The sequence below is a fragment of the Populus euphratica genome, unplaced genomic scaffold, assembly GCF_000495115.2.
Source record: "Populus euphratica unplaced genomic scaffold, PopEup_1.0 scaffold82.1, whole genome shotgun sequence".
Classification (NCBI taxonomy): Eukaryota; Viridiplantae; Streptophyta; class Magnoliopsida; order Malpighiales; family Salicaceae; genus Populus; species Populus euphratica.
The window spans coordinates 419,557-425,503 of NW_011499961.1; the positions used below are offsets into that span (position 1 = coordinate 419,557).

The 5,947-nt window shown below is 30.7% G+C and overlaps 1 long non-coding RNA gene across 1 annotated transcript; it reads right to left on the reverse strand.

Annotated features, from left to right (window-relative positions):
• Positions 1-5,245: 5,245 nt before the first annotated feature.
• LOC105138715 (uncharacterized) lies at positions 5,246-5,864 on the reverse strand. The gene is made up of 2 exons (XR_844839.1): positions 5,683-5,864; positions 5,246-5,591 (listed from the first exon to the last, which is right to left on the reverse strand). It is a non-coding gene; the product is annotated as an uncharacterized LOC105138715 (long non-coding RNA).
• Positions 5,865-5,947: the final 83 nt, after the last annotated feature.

The window sequence follows — 5,947 nt, forward strand, 5'->3', positions numbered from 1 at the left end:
TTTCAATAAATGAACATTTCTAGTTTCCATAATTACATTAGAACTCAAATCCAATATTCCATATACTTTAGTATTTTCAACATAACCAACAAGATTGCCTTTTAAAGCTCTAGGTCCTACTTTCATCCTTTTAGGATCCGAAACTTTATAACAGACAAGATAGCCCCAAACTTTAATATAATTTAAGTTTGGTTTTATTTTCTTTCATAATTTATTTGGAGAAAATTTTAATTTTCTGAAAGGAATTCTATTATCTATATAACAAGCAATGAGTAAAACTTCCCATCACAAAATAGTAAGCAACTTGGCATTTCCTAGCATACAGTTAAGCATATCAACAAATGTTCTATTCTTTCTTTTTGCCAAATCATTATGTTGAGGTGTGTACGGAGCACTAATTTTATTTATATTTCCATTTTTTTCATAAAATGAAGAAAATTTCATGGAAAAATACTTACCATCTCTATCACTCCTTAGAATTTTAGTTTTCTTTCCTTTATGGTTTTAAACATCAAATTTATAATTCTTAAACATTTAAAAAACTTGATCTTTATGTTTTATTAAATAAACATAAGTATATTTTGAATAGTCATCAATAAAAGTTATAAAACATTTATTTCCTATCCTCGTTAAGATGTCATTCAATTCACATATGTTAGAACACACAAGTTCTGATAAATTTGTATTTCTTTCAACTTTAAAAAAAGTCTTTCTAATTATTTTTGCTTAAATGCAAATTTTATATGTTCTTTTATCTTCATTTTATAAGAAATTAAATTATATTTAACCATATATTTTAATGATTTAATTCTAACAAATGTCAAATGATCGTGCCATAAAGATAAAGAAAAAGAAAGATAAGTCATACAAACAGAAACATAAACTTTATTATTAATACTTTGATTATTCCATCACATAATTAACCCTTTCTCATAAATAGTCTATTTTTGGACAAAATAATCTTATTAGATTCAAAACAACCTTAAAACCCTTCTTCTAAAGTAAATTTATAAATACAAGATTTTTTCTTATATCTAGTACTTGTAAGACATTAACCAATGACAACTTCTTTCCTAAACTAAAATTTTGTTTAACACTTCTTTTTTCCATCACCTTTACGATATTATACTTTTTCATTAGAATTTCTTGTCCATCTTTTGTAATTTCATTATCTTTGAAATAATTTTTATTGTTGCATATGAATGGTTGCACCAAAATCATACCATTAGTCATTAGACATGATACTTGTAGCCACATGAAGTTTAGTAATCATTCCAATATGCAACTTTGAAACCATTGCAACCAACCTAATTTCATGTTCAACCATATTTGCATTATGAGAATTCTGGACATTGCTAGAATCTTCTTACTTCTTTTTTTACTTACAATTATGTTTATAGTGTCATTTATTGGCATAATTGTAAAATGTCTTTCTATTTTTGAAATTGCTTAGGTTGCCTAAGTTGTAAAGTGCTTTATTGCCTTAGAAAATCTCCATTCTTTCTACCATTCTACTTTTTACCAGGTTGATTTCCTTCAGTATAATTCACTTTTGTCACTGAGTTAGTGATAAATTTATTTACATGAATTATGCTTTCCTCTTCAATCCGTAAGTGTTTTTTAATATGCTTAAAAGAAAATTCTTCTATGATATGCAATAATTTTTTCCTGTAATCATTCCAACTAGAAAGAAGTTTTACAATTATTCCTTCAACTTGTAATGCTTTAAGAACTTTCATTTTCAAGTTTTTAAGTTTAGAAAACAGGACATGTAACTCATTAACTTGATCCATAACAAAAACATTATCAATCATTGAAAATCTAAAATATCTCATGACAAGAAATTTGTCCACACCTTCTTCTTTTCTTTTTTAATACTCTAGTGACTTCTAGATTTTCTTTGGAAACTTTATAAATGTAAAAAGATCATACAGATGATCTAACAAATTGTTGAGGATATAGTATCTGCATAACAATTCATCTTCATCTCATTTCTTATGAATTGTCTTTAACTAATTATTATCTTAAGGTGTAGATGTAGAAATTTTAGGTATATTTGAATGAAAGATGTAGGAGATCTTGTGATAAACAAAATAAGAACATAAAAGTTAACTAAGTAAAGGAAAGGAAATGAAAGGCATAAACTTAATATTAATGAAAACAAAGCATAAAAAATACAAAGAGAGAAAGGAAGAGCATGATCTTGATCTGAACACCAAGATGCCTAAATGCATGGCAAATGCCTCCTTTTATAGGCCAAAAATGGGAACTATTGATTTGATGACTAATTGATAAGTGGGTGACCAACTTTTGACTTGGTGACAATCCTTATCTTCTTTTGTCTGCCCAAAACGTCATTGATAACGTCAAAACTGGAGCCAGTTGCAAACATGAAAGTTGTAGGCAATTGTCTCAGCTTTCTTGTGTAAAACATTCAGCTCATTTGGACTTCTAGAACTCTAGATATGGCCAAAATACCGAACAGTGCTCGGGCTGGAAGACAGATTCGGGCTTCTTTGTTGTTGCTACAATTTGGACTTGATAATGGCCTTTTTAGATCTTGGGCTCCATATGAAAGTTGTAGGCCTATGTCTTACCTTTCCATCCATATAAATTGGACCTAAATCTGAGATATATAGCTCCAGATATGACCCATTTACCGAACAGTGTTCCGGTTTGGATTGCACCGACATCTCTTTTCTAAGTTTGGCCATCTCTTTATCCTTGCAATTTAAGTTCTTAAAGTCATCAATCAATCCTTTCATTTATGTGATAGGCCTGCATTTAAAATGAACATTTACCATAAATTAAAGGTATTAAGTATTATTAGATATATTATTATAAAATATGCTTTGGTTAAGGAGTTATTGATACTTCAAGTGCAAAATGATGATATAAAACCATGATAAAAATGCACTTTTAAGTACTAATCACTTGTCTTTCTAACGAACAAAATTTATTCTATCAAAACAATCTAACTTCATAAACTCTTAATTCACCAGAATCTTGGACTTCGTTACAAATTAATACCTTAGATTTGTTAAGTTAGTGAATATATATATATATAAGCTTTGAGGTGTAGAGGTCATTATATTTAAGATATTAATTGCCCCATTATATTTATTACAAAGTTAAAACAATATAATTTCAAGATACAACAAAGCTTTGAAACTTTTTGATATGAACTTTATGATCACGTAACCCATAATAAGATTGACAATGAATTTTAGAAAGCAAAAACAAGTTTGATAGGAGTGTGACACAATAGAAATATGTCCTAAACCACCAATATTATTTGAATAAGAACCCATATCCTGTGAATGCCATTTCATGAACAAAAAGTATAAGCAATCATAAACAAAAAGACCAAACTTGAAAAATAAAAAGAAAAAAGAATATGCGTTAACTTTCTCTAGAAAAAAAAAAACTGTTGTTGACAAATTGCTCATCAATCATTATCACATGTTGCACTATAAGGAGTGAGAGGTGACACTTCTAATGAAACAACAAAACAATAGATTTGGTCACTAAGAAGAACCACATACATCGCTTTAAAGGTGTGAGCGCTAACAGGTAATGTGCACTTCCCTATAGTTTTTTGATTAAAAAATAATTATCAAGAGTAAAAAGTCCAAAACACCTTTTTATTTCTAGTATTAACAAAAAACAATATCCATATTTAAAGATAAAATCACCCTTAAACTCTTGTCTCTCTTTTTTTCAGACTCTAAAAATATAAAAGTCAACGTATAATTTTGTGAAAAATATAAATCAATAAATATCCTTAGTTAGCTGTTAAATTGTTTTTTAGTGTGGTGGTAAATAGTTACTGTATTGTAAAAAATAAAAATAAAAAACAGATATTTAATGAATAATTGGCTTTTGAAAAAGACAAAACTACCCTTCAAATCAAGACAAACAAAATTTTCTTCGAAGAATGAAAGTGTAATTTTACTATAATAATGATTTTTTTTTTTGTTGTCTATGTACACAATAAACTCTATGGTATTTTTAAAAGGCGTTTTATATTTTCTGCTAATACATACATGCAAGAGGAAAGTAATAAGTTGAAGACCACGAGACTCTTAGCATCAAATTCCTGTCAAAACTGCAGAAATTAATTGCTCCAGTATATGTATAATCTTCTCCCATATGTTAATGTCTTGCGGCGTAGTCAACTTGAGAATATATGAATTAAAAATTTTCTTCCTATAGGTTCAACTTGACCTGCAAATGGAAGCCTATTACTGCCACTGATACATGCAGATTGGGGGTGCCAGTTGAGTGATCCTGCGTCCGTCCGCCCGTCCCTTTCACCTGCTGTCTAGTAGCTTTTCACTATCTACAGTTGATTTTTATTTTTTTTGACAAAGTGGCTCAAACTTATCTTAATTCCTGAGGCAGAGGTTTGTCTTTTCAAGAAGGCATCTGCCATATGGAAAAGTCGCCACAAATGCTTGCGGCAAGCTACTGGCACGGCCTGGCTCAGCTGATAGGCCATTTGCCTGCCTTCTGTCATAATCTGAAAGCTAAAACACTCATCCAGAAGCAGAATTAAGTCAAATATTGCAAGTTGCAGTAGCAATTCCGATGAAGGCACCCCCACTTGGCTCCTCCGATATACAAATGGGCACATCTCCCACGTAACTAGCCAAATTGATTGCCATGTTGTCAGCAAGCAGTCGTCATGAAATTTCCCGTGAGAAATCTATTTTCCTGAACATACAAATTTCGTTCGAGTTGCAACGCCTAAGCCTATTATTAACTATTCCTTTAGCAATTAAACAGAACAGAGGCTCTTTTCCTCTTTAACTTGATACAATTACAAAATAGTTTACAGAATAACGACGGGTGTGTGTTCAGTAAAATAAAACAATTTTATTTTATTTTATTTTTATTTAGATTTCTTTCTTTTTATCCTGTACGGGTGTGTGTTCAGTAACATAAAACAATTTTATTTTATTTTATTTAGATTTCTTTCTTTTTATCCTGGTCTTTCTTCTCCAATAAAAAATTAGAATACACGTTCATTTTTTCAGCCAAAATGTAAACTTAATTTCTCAGCAACAACTAACAGCTTTAACTAACAATGCTAGCTCATGCCTCTACTTATCAATAGCCATATATTTCCTCAACTTGGCATTGACCTGCAACATAACAGCAGGGTATTATTACAATTGTCAATCTATTCATAGATTACTAATTTTAATCAAGCGAACTAATTTCATGGAGAAGAGAACAAGAATATCAAATACTTGCATGGCATATAATATATTATTTATGGAACTTAATAATTGAACAGAATTGGATCGCTGTCATTTCACATGTACAGACACAGCGCCGATGCACATCTTGGAGCTAAAGCAAGACCCACCTGTTACAGGACACAATTTGACCTTAAATTAACGTTACTTGCCGAGGAATAGGAGGCCTATAATTTGACTAGATAGGGGGAAGCAACTTGGCAATCTAGTTTAGCTCATTAATGATATGCAAAATCAATCTTTACTCCAGGTGCAGTGCGGGATCAAGCTCACGAACATTCAAGTTTGCTATGTCGTTTTCTAAAGAAAAACTTGCCCTCTACTGGGCTGCAAAATTAAAATAAACAGAGATATAAGTTGATTTTAAGAGAAAGGGGTGATTTTCTACTGGAGCTACAAAATTAATCACACCTGCTACCTGGATCACTTTCCCTTTTGCTTTTCTGCTGGAGTTACCTCCAACTCCTCTTACTTTGGAAACAACGATTGCCCAGATGCCTTCAATCTCTTATCTTTTGTCAAGAAGAGAACTGCTGCGCAGAAGAGAAGAGAAGCTCGGGCAGAAAAAGACGAAAAACACATAGAGATGAATATATATATATATATATATAGTAAGAGAAGCTCGGGCAGAAAAACACGAAAAACACATAGAGATGAATATAAATATATATATATATATATAT